General features: G+C 44.3%; 1 long non-coding RNA gene across 1 annotated transcript; it reads left to right on the top strand.

The window, feature by feature from the left end:
• The first annotated feature begins 160 nt into the window (after positions 1-160).
• LOC122231445 lies at positions 161-7,548 on the top strand. The gene is made up of 3 exons (XR_006208696.1): positions 161-621; positions 2,101-2,322; positions 7,432-7,548. It is a non-coding gene; the product is annotated as an uncharacterized LOC122231445 (long non-coding RNA).
• The last annotated feature ends 13,909 nt before the right edge of the window (positions 7,549-21,457 follow it).

The raw sequence follows: 21,457 nt of genomic DNA, 5'->3' as shown, positions 1-21,457 counted from the left end.
ACATTCCTGTAGTGTACACGAGGCCACACACATCTCCTAACCCTGGGGATACAAGGCGATTCCCTCCCGTCTTTAAACATGCAGCACACACGGACATAGTTACGATTAGACCCACAACCTTCATTGTGTACCCACACACGTCTAAAGGACACACAATGGGCAGGGTACACACAATCTTCAAGCTGAAAAGAGGCACTCAAATAGGTACACAGCAGCCCATAGACTCGTGGTCCTAACATATATACAAACATGTACAGAATCACAATTACCTTTAGGCATCATACAAGTACTCAGACACAAACCCAGAAACCGCATTTGGACTCCCATCCCTCATGGTAAAAACAGGGACACATATACAGGCACGCAGCAGCCTCCGGAGCACCGATACTTAATTGCTCTTGGGCACACGCCTCTCATAGCTCAGAGAAGACAGTAACACGAGAACATACCAGAATGACTGACAGGCAGACCTGAGCATACTTACCGACCCGAAGGAGTATACTAACTTTCTCAAAAATCCAGCTTAAGCAAATTTAATGTCTGTATTGCACAGACTAAAGGTACACAGGCACATTTGGAACAAAGTCTCATCAGAATCATGGGAATTACATGGGTGGACAGGTATGCAAATGGACTGAAATCTAGTCCCAGTTTTGCCACTTGCATGCTGTGTGATTGGTAAATCACTTCCCCTCTCTGGCTTTGATTTCCTTATATATAAGATGAATGCATAATCTGTAAGTTTCCTCCCAAGCCCAACGTGTTGTGTAGGATGGGGACGAGCGGGCTGTTGGTGTCAGGAAATACAAGTCCAAGAGGCTTCCTGAAGACAGAGATTTCAGATACTTCTTAAAGTATGACCGGTGGTCTTTGATCTGCAGTAGGAGGGAAGTAGCTGTGTGCCAGGCTTTGGGGACTCGGGTTGGATGGGAGGGAATAAGCGGCCCTAATTAGCCCTAATTAGTAGCCAACAAGGAGTTTTAAACATCCTGGGATGACACTAAGGCCCTAGTGCTGGACCCCAACCTCATGCTGGGCCAGGAGAAGCCTATAGGCTACCTTCTGTGAGCCTCCTACAATGGGCCTCTTTTTCTTTTGGGACCCCTGCCCAGCTTTCCCCAAAGCCTGTGCTGACCTGACACCCACTTGGAGTGGGGAGGAGCCCTCTTTCAGTGATGGAATTGACAACCAGAGATTCAGAGCCAGGGGCAATAGGGTGAGAATCAAGACTTGAGATTGGGGGTCACCCACAGCCTTCCCCCATCCCCTCCAGGCCCCTTCTGCATAGAGCCTCAGTGGGCAGTGAACTCTGCCTGCCCTGCTTTATCCCCAGTCAGGGTCTGTGGGGAGACCTACCTTACCAGATGGGATGCTAGAATTGCTGCCCTGGGGACTTGGTGCTATGCGTGCGCGCACACACACACACACACACACACTCCTTCCTGCAGTGTCCTGCCTAGGAAAAAGATTGGATTGAGAGTTACCAATACTGTACTTAGTGCTAGTGATTTACTAGCTATGTAAATCTCTGTGACTCCCTAGCTGTGTAACTGGGCACATCACTCCATCTTTGGAGCCTGTGTTTCCTCATCAGAAAATGGAGAAATAGGGCTAGAAGATATGTGCAGACATTTCAGTTTTCCAACCAAACCCTTTATTGTCACCTAAGGGATAGTTCTCAGAGCATGGCTGAGTCAGGGCACTTTTCATTTTTCTTCATGTTAGTTTCCCTGTGATAAAAATGAGAGAATGGGACTATAAAAGTGGTTCTTAATGAGCGAGACGTGTCAAAATTACTTGGGAAACTTTTTAAAAACGTACATACCCTTGTCCTACCCCAGACCTACTAATTAAGTGGCACAGATCTTAATAAGCTTGGATACCCAAATACCCAATTACATAAGACCTAGAAATGTCATCTGCAGGGCCTGAGCCAATGCTTGATTACTCAATAGGCAATAATCATATATATGGGTCACATGCAAAGCAGGGGCATGTCCCCCAATGCTGGTTATTCTCTGTCCTCTCACTACCCAGTTCCATTCTCGGCTCTTCTCTACCCTACCCCTGGAAACTGACCTCTATGAACTGTATTTCCAGGTCTCACTTGCCCTCTGGCTTCTGACTGAGCTTGGCTCATGAGAGTCAGAGGCAGATCTGAAGGTGGAAGGAAAGTGTGGGTGGGGTTCCCCCTCACCAGCTTGCTGGGCTGAGCTGAAGTTCTGGCAATGGCTGTGCTTCTCCATGGCTACACCTCCAGGCTCCTGCGCTGGACCTCAGACTTAGGGATGGCAACCTCTCCCTGCTGTTGCTGGTCTTTAGGTAGGTGCCTCTCCAGCCTTAACTGTTTTCCTTAACCCTGCCCACATCTCTGCTAAGAGTCATTACATTCTTTTCTGTTGTATTTTTTTTAATGTTTATTTTTGAGAAAGAGAGAGACAGACCATGAGCGGGGGAAGGGAAGAGAGAGAGGGAGACACAGAATTCAAAGCAGGTTCCAGGCTCTGAGCTATCAGTGTAGAATCCAAGGCAGGGCTTTAACTCATGAACTGCGAGATCATGACCTGAGCTGAAGTTGGACACTTAACTGACTGAGCCACCCAGGCACCCCTCTTCTGTTGTATTCTTGAGTGTACAAGCACCTGGACTGATACAGTTGCCAACAAAGCAAAGGTGATGCCCCCTTCCCAAAAAGAAGGAGCTTATGCAATTTCATGTCTATGGATAAGACTTCTTGTTTGTTTCAAAAATAAAAGTTTAGGGGCACCTGGGTGGCTCAGTCGGTTAAGCATCTGACTTTTTAAAAAAATTTTTAAACGTTTTTATTTATTTTTGGGACAGAGAGAGACAGAGCATGAGCAGGGGAGGGGCAAAGAGAGAGGAAGACACAGAATCTGAAGTGGGCTCCAGGCTCTGAGCTGTCAGCACAGAGCCTGATGTGGGCTCGAACCCACGGACCGTGAGATCATGACCTGAGCCGAAGTCAGACGCTTAACCGACTGAGCCACCCAGGCGCCCCAAGAATCTGACTCTTGATCTCAGCTCAGGTCTTGATCTTCAGGCCACGAGTTGGGCTCTGCACTGGGCATGAAGCCTACTTAAGGAAATAAATTAATTGGGGCGCCTGGGTGGCTCAGTCGTTTGAGTGTCCAACTTCGGCTCAGGTCATGATCTCTCAGTCTGTGAGTTCGGGCCCCACGCCAGGCTCTGTGCTGACAGCTCAGAGCCTGGAGCCTGCTTCGGATTCTGTGTCTCCCTCTCTCTCTGCCCCTCCCCCATTCATGCTCTGTCTCTCTCTGTCAAAAATAAATAAACATTAAAAAAATTTTTAAAGAAAATAAATTAAATAAAATTTTATTTTACCGTTTAGTGTTTTTGTGTTGAATTGCATATTACAGGGAACAGAAAGTGGGATAGGGGCCTGAAATCAGGCATCCCTTCCTTTCTGTACCCAAAATGACCTGTTAGCATGGTCTTTTCCTCACAATTTTGTAATTTTTTTCTTTACTTGTCTATCTCCCCTGTAAGAGTGTAAGTCCATTCACCCATTCATTCATCCATCCAACAAATGTTTACTGGGCTGCAAGTATGTACGAGCCACTATTTAGATGCTGGGGGCTAAAAACTGCAGTAACATATAGGCTCTGTTCTTGTAGAGCACACAGTTCAGTTCAGGCAGGCAAGTAAATGATTATTATGTAGTGTGGCAATTGAAATAATTTAGGTATAAAGGTATGTTTTAGGTGACATTAGAAGGATGTCAGAATCACTCGTTGTGCCTGGAGGCATTGAGGAACTGGGGCTAACTCCAAAAGGTTGAATTGGTCTTTACTGAGTAAACATCAATGGAAATAACGTTCTAGGCAAAGGCAATGGCACATGAACATAGGAGCCCAAAAGACACACTGAACTCTAGGAAATGCCTGTAGTACTGGCATAAGCTGGAAAAGTGGAAAGAGTGAGCCTGTAGAAGTAAGCATGATCCAGGTCACAAAGGATAGGGATATCCTGCAGAAGAGTTTGGTCTCGATCTATAGATGACAGTAAGCTAGGTGTCTTCTGTCCCTTAACTTCTCTGATTGTTCCCAGCTCTTACACACCAGAAACATGGATAACGCGTAGAAATGGTGACCAACCATCATTCTGGGCTAGCCTCGCTTTCTCCTGTGGGGCTTAGCTAACCCAGTAGCTCTGATTCCTGTGGTTTTGCAACAGGATACTTTGTTCTCACCTGGCTGACTCCACGTGGCATTGTCATCCAGCTCTAAATTGTTTACCTTTTAGCCAACTCTCAGAGCCACCCTACCAAATCCCATCCCACTCCTGTCCCACCTGTAAATCTAGGGAAGAAAATTAGATACCAGTGAAGAGGTGTTCAGGAGGGTGTGACAAGTTCAGAAGTTCTGATAACACTGTGGGGTCATTGGTGAATTGTTAGAAGCAAGTTGAATGTGTGTCAGCCAAGTGCATATTTGGGAGGACCTGAATACAAATCTGGGGCTCAGGACCAAGGTGAAGATAGGGATATAGATTTGGAATTCATAGCCATACTGAAGATATGTGGATGTGATTAACCAGGGAGGGGTCTTGAGAGAGTAGAGAAGATGGACCAGACCAAGCCCCGAGGGACCCGATATTCAAGAGGGGAAAAGAAGGAGAACCAGAAAAGAAACAAACACGCAGGTGAAAAGATATGCTGAGGATGTATCTGGCTGCACCCAGATACACCCATGGCCAAGTACACTCACAAGGAAAGAGACAGACACACCCAGACACAGATGATATGCGGATTTGTGTTTGGACGCCTCCTTCTAGGACACATGGCAGATGGTAGTTCTGCTTCCCCATTGTGGTAGGTCAAAAACTTTGAAGACAGAGGACAATGACTCATCTCCATTCCTGACTGTGTGGTTCATCAACTCATGGTCTGTATGAGGTTCAACTCCCCCAATCCCAGCCCAGGGCGTTCGTACAGGTCCTTCTCTGCTTACAGGAGCCAGCCTAGGAATACAAAATCCCAGTGTTGGGGCGCCTGGGTGGCTCAGTCGGTTGGGCATCTGACTTCAGCTCAGGTCAAAATCTCGCGGTCTGTGAGTTCGAGCCCCACGTCGGGCTCTGGGCTGATGGCTCAAGAGCCTGGAGCCTGCTTCCGATTCTGTCTCCCTCTCTCTCTGCCCCTCCCCCGTTCATGCTCTGTCTCTCTCTGTCTTAAAAATAAATAAACGTTAAAAAAATTTAAAAAACAAAACAAAACAAAATCCTGGTGTCACCCTTCCTGTGAAGACATCCTTTCCAGAATGCCTCTGTCATGCTGGAGCCCACTTGGGCCTGGCAGGTGAGCCCTGCCATGATGCAGGGTCTGCTCCTGGAGCCTTTAGAAAAAAGACAAAGATTTTAGCAGGACTCATGTTTCCAGTCACTCAAGGCTAAATTTTTTTTTACATTTATTTATTTTTGAGAGACAGAGAGAGACAGTGTGAGCAGGGGAGGGGCAGAGAGAGAGGGAGACACAGAATCAGAAGCAGGGTCCAGGCTCCGAGCTGTCAGCACAGAGCCTGATGTGGGGCCCGAACTCACAGACTGCGAGATCATGACCTGAGCCGAAGTCTGAAGCCCAACTGACTGAGCCACCCAGGTGCCCCACTCAGGGCTAAATCTTAATGCTGTCTTGAGATAGTATGTGGGTCAGTGTCCCTAAGGACATTCTGAGCTCTTTGGTTGACTTCTGGTCTTGGGGACAGACACACCTGGGTTTTTACTCCTCTTTCCTTTTCTTTGTTGACAAGGGCATCATGAGGCCTTGACACCTAAGTGGATTTCTGACTATAAAGCTACCAAACCAAGGGTCTCCTAATGTGGTTCAATACCAGAGATGCCCCAGGAGGGATCCCTGATTTCAACTGGGTGTATGGGATTGGATAACCTCTAACACCCAAGCTTCTAGAGTCCCTAGCTCTGTGAAGTTCAAATGTTTTAGTGAGTCCTACATTGGGGTCACCCAAGTTCAGCTGTCTCACCAACCTCAGTCCATCACCTTCCCTCTCCATCCAGACCCTACGCTCTCAGGGTTGTTTTTTTGTGTCGTTCCTTCTTCCTTGTTGGGATGTTAATATGAGGAAGTAGAAACAAGAAAGGAGAACTATCTGGGGTTTGAGCAAGAGGATAGTCTTTGAAAAAAAAACACAAAAACCCTAGATGATCCCACTCATTAAGCCCCAGAACCCTGAATGAGTAATTATCCCCTTAACACCAGTGCCTGAGGAACAGTCTTAGGGTAACAGGCCAGAGCAGACCCTCCTGTCTCTTCCTCTCAAAGACCCCATCTTCCCAAACAGATGATGTCCCCTGCCCAGGCCCTTCTTCTGTTACCCCACTCAGATACAACCATTCATTCATGTAACTGGTATTTATTAACCACTTACAATGGGCCAGGCTGTATCTGGGACACAAACATGAACAAAACAGACCTTCCCTGTCCTCATGGAGTTCACAGTCTAGGGGGAATGGCCAACGTAATGACCATGGCCTCAGCTTCCCACTTGCATGCTGCCTCCTCTCCTCATATCTCCCTAGGCCAGAAAATTGGGCAGGGACAACAGTGACTGGTTGGACTTTCTCCAGGGGATTCCTCCTAATGGGACCAGGGCAAAGGCAGCGAGGTTGAGGCACCCCGTGCAGGGGCCAGGAGAATTATTTGTGTTACCTCAGCCCTCTCCAAACCCTTTCCTATTCCAGCTCGGCTTCCTGCCCCCCATCAGGACAAGAGAGGGCTTTGGGAGCATGTTGTGCTCATATATTATAATAGGATTTAGACTGCAAAACAAAAGAGCTGGAATTGTGACCATGCCCCTCTTCCCACCCCGGACCGTAATGCTCCCCACCCCCACCCCCCACCCCACTTAGCCAGGCTCAGAAAGGGAGGGAAGGCAGCAGTCAAGTGGGGATGCTGAGCAGTTCTCCCATCCCTGAAAAATCTGCCCATTCTTCTCCGTTACTAACACAGACACACACGGACACATACATATCCCACTGGGCAACAATATCCAAAACTCCATTGTGCAGAGAAGCGTTATGAGTGATCTCCACTTGCTGCAGGATGAGCCAGGGAAACAGGCTCACACTGTAGAAGGAAGACTGCATTAAAATCAGCGGTGCCACGTTTAAGGATTTCCAGAACAAGTCTAATTTAAGAAAAAAGGACACTGAACCAGGGTTGCCAATTTTTTATTTTGCCGCATAAAGACTAAAAAAGGGAAAACAAATGCTATCACCATCACTTTGTAAAGGAAAAAAAAAAACATTTTAACCCTAAAATAAGAAAAAGAAAATCTCAGAATTGAGGCCAATCCTTTAAATAGACGTCAGCTTAGTGAAAAGGGCCATATTACTTATGTAATAAGTAATATTACATATTACTCCCATTTCTTCTAGGCCAGCAGCAGGCATTTGGGCACCATGAAAAATGAGGCACAGAGAGAGAGAGAGAGAGAGGCACTGGCCACGGCAGTGTGGATGTCATAGGAGCAGCTCTGGAGGGCAGCAGCACCACCCGGTTTCTCTTGGGCACATGGTTTAATCTTTCTGAGTCTCCATTTCCTTTGGAGAAATGAGTAGCTCCCTTAGAGAGTTTTTGTGGGAGTTTAATGAGAAAAGTAAATAAGGTACCTGATCTGAATAAGTGCTCAGTATATAGTGCTTACCCTCCTCTGGGGGGCGGGGTGGGGGCATTTATCTGCCCGCAGTGACTTAGGCAACAGTCTTTTCCGAAGAGAAGTGGGACTTCTCAACATTCCCAAGCTTTGCAGTGCATCAGAGTCACTTGGGAAGCTTATTAAACATACAGATGATGGAACTTCACGCAGGAGTTCTGCCTCAGTAGCTTTGGGGTGGGGCTCCGGCATCCGTGTTTTAATGAGCTCCCCAAAGGATTCAAATGCACACTGAAGTTTGAGCACCTCTGTGCTGGATACAAGCATAGGAATCAATAAATAGCCGCGGGGACTCATGATGAAAGAGGCACCAAAGAAAGGGTTAACTGAAGGGTAACTTACACTACCCTCAGCCGCAGCCGCAGCCGCAGATGTCTGAGAAGGTTTCCCAGGGCTTGAAGACTAAGCCAGGTCTACCAGGCAGAATAGTGGATATGTGCAAAGACATAAAGGTGGGACAGAGTGTGACTAGGTACGTCTGGGGCATAGGGTGCCAGGGCTGGTGGTGGGAAATGACGCAGGAAGAGGTGTGTGTCTGGGCACTGGATTGTGGCGGGCCTGCACTGCCAAAAAGTTTCAAATCATGATCAAGTCCAGGGAGAGCCGTGAAGATTTGCAGATGGGGGTGAGCAAACAGATTTTCACTGTAGAAAGCTCATTTTTTGAAAGCAACCAGTATGGAGAGTGGGATGGCACCGTCAATACTGGGGGCAAAGAGAACAATCAGGAAGCTGTCCTAGTAGCTCAGGAGAAAGTTGGGAAAGATGTAAGTCGGAGTAGTGGCAGTAGAGGGTTGAGAGACAATCGTTTTAAATGTTTGTTTATATTTGAGAGAGGGAGGAGGGAGAGAGAGAATGAGGGAGAGCGCACGTGCACATGAGAGAGTGAGGGGCAGAGAGAGGGAGAGTCAGAGGATCCAAATCAGGCTCTGTGCTGAGAGCAGAGAGCCCGATGACAGGCTCAGACTCATGAACCATGAGACCATGACCTGAGCTGAAGTCAGATGCTTAACCAACTGAGCCACCCAGGTGCCCCAATGAGGAATCTTATAAGACTGTGGACATAGGCGCTTGGAGATAAAGTGCTTAGCTGGCCTTACATCTTGGATAATGAAAAGCATGGGGAATACTGATGTATCAGTTACCGTAAAGTTTCTGTTAAACCTATATTTATTTATATCCTGTCATTATAAACTTAAGTTTTTTGTCTACTATCAAATGACTTCCTTATAATAGGACAGGTTGGTTTTAATGGTTTCAAGGATTGCTGACTAACAACCTTGAGACCATAAATATATTTATAGGAAACTACTTTTGTTACAATGTTTGTGCTGTGAAACTGGGTTATTTACTCAAAGTTATATACTGTGTTTATCCTAAGACTTTGAATTCACCCCCCAACTTGTGATAATTATCTCCCTATGACTTCTCTACCTTATGATTCTGTAACTTTACGAATAAAGGTGACCAAACTTGTTTATTAGCAGCCTTTGGTATTTGCCCTTTTCACACCTGTATCAATTTGTTGTTTGTTTGTTTGTAATAATATTCCATTTACGGCCGCACTACCATTTGTTTATCCACTCACTTATGGAGAGATGATTTGTTGTTGTTGTTGTCATTTTTAAAATTAATTTATGTTTGAGAGAAAGAGAGTGTGTGTGAGCAGGAGAAGGGCAGAGAGAGAGAGAGAGGAACAGGGGCTGATCTGAAACAGGGGCTCCGCGCTGAGATCATGACCTGAGCTGAAGTCAGACGCTCAACCCACTGAGCCACCCAGGCGCCCCTCAATTTGTCCTTTCGTAAATGTCATCTCAATTTAAAATCATGAGCGTAATTAATTGGATCTGCTGATCTTCTCCCCGACTAGACTAGAAGTCCCATAAGACTTGAGACCATGCCTGGTTCTGGCCATCGTTGTACCATCAGTTTTTAACATAGAGCCTGGCACATAGTAGGTTCTCAAAAATACTTGCTGAATAAATGAATGAATGAATGTCTGAGTATACATGCCATATAGCCCGTCGGGGTCCCATGGAGGGAGGAGAATTAGAAATGATGAAGGTCAGGGGGAAATGATGAAGAGAGAGAAGGGGAAGGACTGGATATTGTGGCCAGAGGGAAAAAGTCCACTGTTAATGAGGCGGTGACGTTGTTGACAAGAATGGAGATGATTAGGGGCACCCGGGTGGCTCAGTCAGTCAAGTGTCCAACTTCTGCTCAGGTCATGATCTCACGGTTCGTGAGTGCGAGCTCTGTGCCAACAGCTCAGAGCCTGGAGCCTGCTTCGGATTCTGTGTCTCCCTCTCTCTTTGCCTTTCCCCAACTCCTGCTCTGTCTCTGTCTCTGTCTCTCTCTCAAAAATAAATAAACATTAAAAAAAAAAAAGAATAGAGATGATTATAAAGTAGTGGTTCTCAAACAGTGTCCCTGCAGGACTCCAGGGATTCCTAAATGTTCTGTGAGCTGGCCTGAAAGTGGTTTCGTACCACTAAAATAAAATCATCCTGGGCTTGTTCTTAACTGTAATTTTCTCAAATTAAAATTTCAGGTATTTTTCTTAAGTTTTAAGTCCTGCTGTCTATTATCATACAAAGACCTAGTATATAGTGGCACATTATGTAACACATAGTTAAAAATTAATACGTCCACACTTCGGAAAGTCGACAAATAATAAGCTGACAGTCTGTTTGAAAATACCTGGGGAAGAGGTTTGCAGATAGAAGGATTTGTTTTGAGGTGCTAGGGGTAGGGAGACCCCATACTACAACTCTTCCTAAAACATCTTAGGACTGTGTTGTAGGAGTGCCCAAATATAATGTTGTCCCAAGAATGTCTGCATCTGGCCAGAGGAGAAAAGTCAGCTCTTTTGGTGGCCACATTGCCCTACCTGCTTGGGCTGAACTTGTTAATTAAATCCAAAATATTTTCTTCCAGTCTTTGACTTTGCAACTTTTTGCCTCAAATCCAGGGCTTGGCCTTTTTCCTATTATGTTTAATCTCTGTTAGTTTCCTGCCCGTGAAAGCTTTGTGGATCTAGATTCTGGCAATAAGTTCCACAGGTCCTGTCCATCCCCTCTGCCATGGGCGGAATTGTATGCCTCTCCAAGTTTTTCTAATGAAGCCCTAACCCCCAATATGATGGTATTTGGAGATGGGGCCTTTGGGAGGTAATTAGGGTTGGGTGAGGTCATGAGGGTAAGGCTATCATGGTGGGATTAGTGCCCTCATAAGAGACGCCAGAGAGGTTGTCCTCTCTCTCTGCCATGTTGAAGACACAGCTACAAGACAACAGTCTGCAAGCCAGGAAGAGAGTACTCAGCAGAACCCAACTGTGCCGGCGCCCTAACCTCAGACTTCCAGCCTCCAGAACTGCGAGAAACAAAACATCTATTGTTTACGTGACCTAGTCTATGGTATTGTGTGACAGCAGCCTGAGCTAATTAAGCACCCTCTTCGTCCCAGTATCTCATGACTTCATTATCCTCAGCTGTCAACTTCTTTGTCATCTAGTTGCATCACCGGGTCACATGGCTACTCACTCTCCAGATGCCCTTGCATTTGCTCCACAAGCTGCCCTAGGTCCTACCTGGCCTCCAGCCCCCCACCTCCAACAACATTGAATATGCCCCACTCTGGGTCCCTCCATCTTCCATAAATCAAGTTATAGAAGGCAGAGAGAACCACTGACGGTTAGCAAATCCATTGAAAACATAGGCTCTGAGGTCGGAATGTTAGGGTTCATGTTCCAACTCTACCATCTGTTTACTACCTGACCTTAGGAAAGTAATGCAACATAGCTGTGCCTTACCTCATCCCTAAAACCAGGTGATTACATGAGTTAATATAGCTGTACTACTTGGAACAGTGTCTATTACATAACAAGGACTCAATAATTGTTACCATTATAGTACTCTGTCTCAGGCACAACACCAAGCGCTTCACATGTTACATCTTATGTAATCGTTATATCAACCCTGTAAAGTAGGAATTACCATCTCCTTTTACAGATAAGCAGCACCCCAGTCACTCTATCACGTTACCCTCTTTTTATTGTCTTTAATGACACCTACAACCATCCCCACGTGACATAATTTATGAGTTTTCCTGTTGTCTGCCTCCCCAACGACCCTCCACATCTGCTGGAATGAAAGCTCTTGAAGATAAGGGACTTTGTTTTGTCCACTACGTAATTCTATGCCTAGTAAGTTCTCAATAAATATTTTTAACTAAACGTGTCATTGCATGAATGCATTAATTAATTAGTGAAAACAAGGAGCTCGGGTAGAGAAAGGCCACGTTGCTAGTCTAAGATCACACGGCAAGAAACTGGGAGAGCCAGGATTTGATGTCAGGTGTAGATGGTTCTCACACTCCCTGCTTGTTCTACCGCTGCTTCCCAGCGCAGCAGAAATGAGCACAGACGGAGGAGCTGGTGGGAGGGGTCCAATAACATTCAGCCCCTTGAGCCACAGCTTCCCTCTCTCCTCCCAAAGGTCACGTCATGCAGCTGGTCAAGTCTACACTGACATCCAAGGCGCCTTCAGGACCTGCAGCCCAGCCCCACCTTGTGTATATGACTGGAATGCATGGAACCGGATAGGAGCTCACCGAGTAAAGAAAGAAAACCTCAAGCTAGTCATTGGCCCCAGTGCAGGTGTCTAAAGGCCCAGGCTCCATTCCGGGCTTAGCAAGTCAACTAACCACTGTGAGAATCCATGTAAGTCATTTAAATTCTCTTGGCCTTTTTTTTTTTTCCTTTCGGTCATTCGTGCTGATGGCGTGATTTTATTGACGCAAATAAGTAAACAAACTCACAAAAGAGGGAAACTGCTTTAATGGCAATTAATTGTCAGAAAGGCTGCCTTAGTGTTAGTTGTGCCTAAATTTTAAAACGCGGCATTTGGCAGGAATGCTCCAAAATTTAAATGGAAAACATTATGCTTTATGGTCAACTAATTCAGCTCCTCTGAGGACATTTGGGAGTGCATTTTTTGCAAGAAATACAAATTTTTTTCTGATAATTATTGCACCCAAGCACGGTTCTGGTAAATATATATATATATATATATATATATATATATATATATATATATATATATATTTTATAAGTTAGAGTACTAGTTTGTGATATTTGCCCTTAACATTTTGGATATTCTCTTTTGAGCTTTATATACACAATTGTGGTATGTCAGCCCTGGTGTCGAACTTTAGTTTCTTCCCCTGTAAAATGGGTCTGATAATTCCTACCTCACAAATGTGTTGAGAAATTCATGTGGAATAAAGTTTGTTGAACACTTGGAAGGAACATGATACATAGTAAGCTTTCAACAAATGGTACTTGTATTAGTTATCTATTTCTGCTTAACAAATTATCCCTAAACTTAGCAGCTGAAAAAGATAGACCTGGATTATCTCACTGTTTCTAAGCATCAGGAATCCAGAAGTGGCTTAGCAGAGATAAAGAAATCTGGCTCAGAGTCTCTCATGAGGTTTTTGCCAAGATGTCAGCTGGTGGCCTGGGACAATAGTCATCGCCATACTCATCACACACTCCCAACCTGTCACCTGGTTGCTGGCAAGTTTCAGTTCTTGGTGGGACAGAGGCTCCTTTTTTTTCTAGTTTTTAAAATTTACATCCAAGTTAGATATAGTGCAATAATGATTTCAGGAGTAGATCTCAGGGATTCATCCCCTACGTATCATACCCAGTGCTCACCCCAACAAGTGCCCTCCTTAATGCCCCTCACCCATTTAGCCCATCCCCCCACCCACAACTCCTCCAGCAACCCTCAGTTTGTTCTCTGTATTTAAGAATCTCTTATGTTTTGTTCGCCTCCCTATTTTCATATTATTTTTGCTTCCTTTCCCTTGTGTTCATCTGTTTTGTATCTTAAATTCCACGAGTGAAGTCATATGATACTTGTCTTTCTCTGACTAATTTCACTCAGCGTAACACCCTCTGGTTCCATCCACGTAGTTGCAAATGGCAAGATTTCGTTCTTTTTGAGTGCCGAGTAATACTCCAGTGTGTGTGTGTGTGTGTGTGTGTGTGTGTGTGTGTGTGTGTGTGTGTATATCTCACATCTTCCTTATCCATTCATCGCAGGACAGAGGCTTCTTATCCTTGCTATTTGGGCCTCTCCGCAGGGCTGCTCACAACACAGAAATTGGGTTCTCCAGAGTGACAGATCCAAGAAAGAGAAGGAAAGTGGACACTCCAGATGGAAGCCTAAATCATTCATAACCTAATCTCAGAAGTGACATGGCTTCCCTTTTGCCATATGCTGGCCCCGGTACAATGTGGGAGGAAACTAGACAAGGGTGTGAATATCAGGAGGCGAAAGTCATGGAGGCACCTTGGAGACCAGCTATGACCATATTTATTATTGCTCTTATTTCTTCATCTGGTGAAAATTCACTTTCCTGGACCCACCTCTAGAGCTTCCCATTTAGTAGCACTGACATAGCCATCAAAAAGCCAGATGATTTTAATACCAGTAGTCTGCAGACAGTGAGGAGTTATCCAGTGGAGAGACTAAAGCACAAGTTCAGCAAATAAGGGAAGCAGAAACGTTAGAAGAATTTTATGTTTGGTATTTAAAAGATCAGAGTCATCACAATGGGAAAATTCAGAACTTTGCTGGACTTCCACACCTGTTTAAAAAAATTTTCTTTAACATTTATTCATTTCTGAGAGAGAGATAGAGAGAGAGATAGAGAGAGACAAAGTGTGACCAGAGGAGGGGCAGAGAGAGGGAGACACAGAATCCAAAGCAGGCTCCAGGCTCTGAGCTGTCAGCACAGAGCCCAACACGGGGCTCAAACCCATGAACCATGAGATGATGACATGAGCTGAAGTTAGATTCTTAACCAACTGAGCCACCCAGGTGCCCCGTATACCTTTTTATTTCTCAATTACTTAAGTGGTAGGAGGTAGAGTCTATGTTTTTCCATGTTTAGGGCCCTGTCTGGAGTATGCACTTTGAGACCCACTGTTCTCATTCTAAACTCTGTCTCCTGGACTAAACTTCTTCCTGTTTCCCTCCCTTAGCACTGCCCATACCTCAGGCCCCCCTGCACTTCTTTTCTTGCTACTGTTCATCTTCTAGCCTGAGTGGCTAAGCTGACCGAGAACTCTTCGTGAAATTTAAAATGTAAGTGATGTCCAAGATTGTGTTAGTTGAAGAAAGGTACTCAGGTGAAAAGAGGTTTCAGGGCCTGCCCTGTGCTGGCCTCACTCACCTACAGTTTTTATGAATGTCATCTTATCCTTGAGCTGCCCAAGAAGGGGCCAGTGGGCAAGTCCACCCCCCAGCAGCTTCTTGAGTCCTGAAACTGTGAGCATCTTCCCAGCTTACGCCAAGGGAGGCCAGGCCAGGCGTCCTGGAAACCAAAGGTTTTTTTCTAGGTGTTCTGGACGGACCTGCCCAGCTTGCTACTGCCTGATGACTCACTCCAACCCCAGAGGCTGAGTCCATTTCTTTCTTTTTTTTTTAATTTTTTTAACGTTTGTTTATTATTGAGAGACAGAGAGAGAGCATGAGTATGGGAGGGACAGAGAGAGAGGAGGGGACCCAGAACCCAAAGCAGTCTCCAGGCGCCGAGCTGTCAGCACAGAGCCCGACATGGGGCTCGAACTCACGAACCGTGAGATCATGACCTGAGCCGAAGTCTGACGCCCAACCGACTAAGCCACACAGGCACCCCAAGGCTGAGTCCATTTCTTTCTCCGTCTTATTTTTTTGGATACTTTTCCTTCTTTCTGTTAGTCTAACACTGACATTCTCTGTTTTTTCAAACTTCTTTTTTATTTTAAATTTCTAAGGTAATACCTGTCTGTGGTAAAGAAGAAGAAGGAGGAGGAGAAGGAGAAGAAGAAGTAAAACCTACACAGTGCACAGTAAGTTTCCTTCCCATCCTTCACCCCCTGCCTCCCTCCCCAGGGAGAACCATTGTGGATGGTTTCTTGGATATCCTTACAAAATGTTCAATAAATTTATAAATCGGTCTCCTCCCTCCCCTCTCCGTTACACACAAACTGGAAAAACTATGTATGATGATGTTTATCTTGCTTTATTCACTTGGCAGAATATCCTGGAATTCTTTCCTCATCAGTGTATGTGTGCTGCTCACCAACAGATGTATACACCACAGACCTACACCATTCATTAAATGGCTGCATGGTATCCCATTACCTGGATATGTTACCACGTGTTAATCAGTTCCCATTGGGTAGATATTTAGGCTGTACTAGGTTTTGGCTAGTACAACAATGAATGTCTGCGTATGAGCAAATCTGTTTGATAAATCCCTAAGAAAGAGCTAAATCACTGGCTAAAGGCAGCATGCATTTTTGATTTTGATATTAATCCAAAGATGATGCATCAGTCTCCACTCACATAGTATTTCCTCACACTTTCACAACACTGAGTGTTACTAATCCTTTTGCTATTTTTATTTTTGCCAATTTGAAAGGTGGGAAACATCTCATGAGGTTTACTCATTTAATTATGAATGGGATTCAGCCTCTTCTCACGTTTATTAGTCATGCATAAGCTGTTCTTTCTGTGACCTGCCTGTTTCTTCTTTTGTGGTTTGATTTGAGATCCTTGGCAGTCACAAGGCCCTTCCCTAGACCTGCTCTGCACACACCTGTAGTCCCTCCCCCTGTCCTGCTCGGTTCTCTACTGCCGCCTAGTGACAGGGGTTGGATTTACCACAGTTCCTCGCAGATGCTCCAGTTGCAGGCTCCGTGCTGGGGGTTTAACTCCCAGTCGGAATCATGCCCTTAGTTCCCAAATAAAAAAATCAGAACCTCTAGTTAAATATGAATTTCATATAAACGACCAACAACTTTTTGGTTGGTACCTACTTATTACTAAAAACTATGCATGGTTTATCTGAGATCCAAATTTAACTAGGTGTCAGGTAATTGATCAGGCAACCCTATTCTAAGGCCTCCCGCTAAATCTGGGTCCCCATCGTCACCACGCCTTACCTCCTTTATTCTTAGCAAGTTCTACTATGCCACATTCCAACCCGGCAGTTTTCAAAACTATGGTTGCAGGTGATACATAAATCACTGTGGTTAAGACCTTGGCTCTGGATTTGAATCCTGACTCCGGCCAGTACAAGGTGTGAAATCTCGTGAAAGTAACATCTTCTCTGGAGCTCAGGTTTCCTCATCAAGAGAATAATAATATTTTCCTCATTGGGTTGCTTTGATGATTTCTGACATTAAAGCTACCATTTATTAAGCACTTTACATGTGTCAGTTCCTGTTTTTATAATTAGAGTAAAAACAAAAACAGCAATTATAAAGACACATGAATACCGTGGAAGCATCCAGAAGAGATGAGGGAGGTTGCCACGGGGGGGGGGGGGGGGATGGAAAGGGGTAGAATAAAAGACTGCTTTTTTAAAAGTTTTTTTTTTTTTTTTTTGAGAGAGAGAAGGAGGAGGGAGCGCAAGCAGGGGAGGGGCAGAGAGAGAGGGGGAGAGAGAATCCCAAGCAGGCTCCACGCTCAGCACAGAGCCCCACACACGGGCTCAATCTTAAGACCGTGAAATCATGACCTGAGCTGAAATCAAGGGTCAGGTGTTTGAGCCACCAAGGACTACTTTTATTAAAAATAAATTTTCTAGGGACGCCTGGGTGGCTTGGTCGGTTGGGCAGCCGACTTCGGCTCAGGTCATGATCTCGCGGTCCGTGAGTTCGAGCCCCGCGTCGGGCTCTGGGCTGACAGCTCAGAGCCTGGAGCCTGTTTCGGATTCTGTGTCTCCCTCTCCCTCTGCCCCTCCCCTGTTCATGCTCTGTCTCTCTCTGTCTCAAAAATAAATAAACGTTAAAAAAAAATAAAAAATAAATAAATAAATTTTCTATTTAACTTTTAAAATGGAATGCATGTTTGTATTACTTGGTAAAGAAAAATTTTTTTCTTAATTTTTTTAGGTATGAAGGCTCAGAGCTCTGACTGCATTTTCTGTGACCTTTATCTTCTTCAGTATGTCAGCTTCCCTTGTAATAGCAAAGTGGCTACAGCCGGGCCAAGCCTCACATTAGCACACTTAACAACCCAGAGCAGTCTTCTTTCCCTGTCATTACTCTAAAGGCCTGTTCCAAGAGAATGCCAAGGCCCAACTGCAGGGCCCATCAGTTAGTGTCTAGTAAGACCTCTCTTCCTGGCTTTCACATGGCCTTTCTTCTGTGTGGACGTGGAGAGAGAGAACTTTTGATTATCCTTTTTTCTCCTTAGAAGGACACCGGTCCTGTGGGATTAGGGTCTCACTCTTATGACTTCATTTAGCCTTAATTACCTCTGTAAAGGCCCTATTTATAAATATAGGCACACTATATTACACTGGGGACTAGGATTTCAACATATGAATTTGGGGGGAACACAATTCAGTCCATAACAAATACTGAAGCTTCTTCTTTAACCTAAAAGTTCATTTTTTTCCTTTTAATTCTAGGGAAAAAAAATGAAGACATTTTCTTAAGTCTTTTTTTTTTTATGTTTATTTATTTTTAAGACAGAGAAAGAACACAAGCAGGGGAGGGGCAGAGAGAGAGAGAGGAAAACACAGAGTCCGAAGCAGGCTCCAGACTGAGCTGTCAGGGGCTCGAACCCATGAACTGTGACATCATGACATGAGCCTGAGTGGGATGCTTAACTGACTGAGCCACCCAGGTGCCCCAAGACATTTTCTTAAGTCTTAAAAAGACTGTGGGCCCTAGGCACTGTGCCTAGTATACTTGAGGAATACATACATGTTCCTGCCTGATTGGTCTAAGCCTGGATACACAGGGCTTTTGATTCAATCACATGGGAAATGAAGGCAAGGTTGTACTGATTGGATTATGGCACTCACTAGAGCTGGGAATAGGGTCTGTCCCACCCAGATGGAATTTCTGCTATACAATCGTAGAGGGAAAGGGGCAGATGCCAGTGAAATAATGGAAATATCCATTGCAGATGTGAACAATTTACAGAAGAAGAAAGAGAACAACAAATTATCAATTAGCATATGAAAAGATGCTGGCTAGTAATTGAGGACAGGAAAAATAAAAAACAACAATGAGATATTTTTCACTCGTCACACTGGCAAAAATTTAAGGTTGATTATGTCCAGAGCTGATATATAGGGAAAAGAATGCTCCAGTATATTGCTGGTGGAAATCTAAGTTGGTATGCACATTCTGGAGGACAATTAGGTAGTAGCCATCAAAATTTTAATTGTGCATACCCTTCATCCCAGCAATCCAATTTCTCGGTATCTAACTAACATAGAAAAACATGAGGAATGTTTGCACATAAAAGCATGCACAAGGATATTCACCGCAGCATTGTTCATGTTGGTAAAAATGTATAAGAAGCCTTACAATTCATTAACAGTAGTGTGGTTAAATAAGCTATGCTAAATACATTTTATGGAATATGATGCAGCAGCTATAAAAAAATAAAGTACATCAATATGGACTGACATGAAAATAGCCCCAAGACATATTTTAAACCAAAAAAAAAAATTACATGTACATATGCACATATACAAGCACATACGTAGAATGATCTCATTTCTGTAAACCAAACTGTGTTTCCAAATACACATATTGGAGATTTATATAGATATGTAGATATTATATACGTTGTGCCATATATATATATATAATATATATTATATACAATATATATATTACATATATACTATACCTTAGGCATAATTGTGCATATAAAAACATCTCAGAAAAACCCACAGCAATGTGATATGGTAGGTTCCTTTGGTAAGGAACGTGAAACTGAGTGGGGCTGATGGGGCTTTTGTGTTATTCACATTGCATGAAGTTTTTTTACATCAAGACTTGTATTCAAATATTGTGCAATACTTACATTAAAAACAAAAAAAGTAACTTGCCTAAGGACACATGGTTTTCCCTCCAGCAGAGCTAAGATAAAAGACTAGACCTGTGATTGGCAAAGACCCAGCTCATCCCATTACTGACTGGTCACACAATCTCTCTGAGTTTGCCTTTCTCCACCCTCATGTCTCTCTCCTTTTCCTCACCAAATTTCTTCAAAGACCATAGTCAGCAGTCCTTTCTCCCCACCCGCCTCCATTAACCCCTAGTCACTCTGTTCTCCCCAAACCACATTGCAGAAGCTGCTTATAAAAGCCTTGCAGTCAGGTTTGGGGTTGCTTAATTACTGGGGGGAGCTCTGCGTGCTGAGGCAGCTAACCCCACAGGCCTCTGCCTCTCACTAAGGATAACAAAAGCACCACTGCAGCAGCTCTGCTGGTCCAGAGAGGCCATTCCAGAAGGATGTCTCCGATTGGAGTTTTTCATGTCTGTAAAACGACTCTCCAGAAAGGAGTAAATCAGGCTTTCCTCAAAGACTGAGGATCCAAAAAAAATCATGCATGTGAGTGCACATTATAAAGTGGGGAGAGCTACAAGACCACTGGCTGCCAGGATCCCTTTTTTAAAACCTAAAAAACTTGGCTTGTTTTGAAAAGGCAGTGCATGCACAAGGAGAAAAATTCAAATAGCCCCAAAGGGAATGAGGTGAAAGTAAGCCTCCTTCCCTCCCACTTGTCCCTGACTACTCTCTTCCACGGAATCAACTGTTTTCTGGATCGCCTCGGCACACATCTGTTCAAAGTAATCTTTGTATGTACAAGCATAGATGTGTGTGCGTATACATCTATATTCATTTTTTTGACTGCCTTAGTAACCCACGTTGCTCAACATCTTGCTTTTTTCACCTAACCATGTATCTCAGAGACTGATATTGATTGGTTGGTAACTGTGTATCTCAGAAATACACATATGTATAGATCTACTTCATTCTTTGTAAGAGCTGCATAGTTTTCCACTGTAAGGCTGTACCAATATGGTTTATTTTTTATTCTTTTTATTTTACAGAGAGAGATAGAGAGCAGGAGGGAGGGGCAGGGGAGAGGGAGAGAATCTTAAGCAGGATCCACTCTCAGTGCAGAGCCCAACACAGGGCTCGATCCCACCACCCTGGGATCATGACCTGAGCCGAATCAAGAGTTGGACGTTCAACCAACTAAGCCACCCAGGTGCTCCCAGTATGCATTTAATTAGTCTCTTACTAATGGACATTCAGATTGTTTTTCAAACCATGCTGTAATTAATAACTTTGTTCAGTTGCCGTTGCACACATGTGCAAATATTCTGGTAGAACATATTCTTAGGGAATTTCTGTGTTAGAGTAGCTATATTTTAGACTTTTGACGGAGTGTAGTATAGTAGAACACCGCCTGGAGCCAAGTGTTGGCTCTGCCACTACCAGTTGGGTGAACGTGGACAAGTCCCTTAGCCACTCTGGGCAAGAGTTTTCCCCATCTGTCGTAGTATCTTCCTCATAGGGTTGCTGTGAAAATTGAATGAGTTAATACACATAAAACTGCTTAGAAGAGCACCTGGTGTGCAATATACACATAGCACTGGCCTTTAGTATATTACACTGATTATTTAGTCAAATTGCCTTCAAAGAGGCTAAGAATTTTTATTCCCACCATCATGTCTTATTTCCCTCACCCTCACTCCCCAACATTGCTTCTTTTCAAACTTTTTGAAGTTTGTTAACCCGATGGGTAAAACCCTTTTACCCATCCTCGTGATTTTAATTTTTATCTGATAAGCTCAGTTGCTGAATTCAGTGAGCTTCATGGTTCTTATTCCTACTGAACCTCCTTGGAGCATGTGACATTTGCATTTGA

The sequence above is a fragment of the Panthera tigris genome, chromosome D1 (assembly GCF_018350195.1).
Source record: "Panthera tigris isolate Pti1 chromosome D1, P.tigris_Pti1_mat1.1, whole genome shotgun sequence".
Lineage (NCBI taxonomy): Eukaryota > Metazoa > Chordata > Mammalia > Carnivora > Felidae > Panthera > Panthera tigris.
This window is presented reverse-complemented; position numbering and strand designations above follow the sequence as displayed.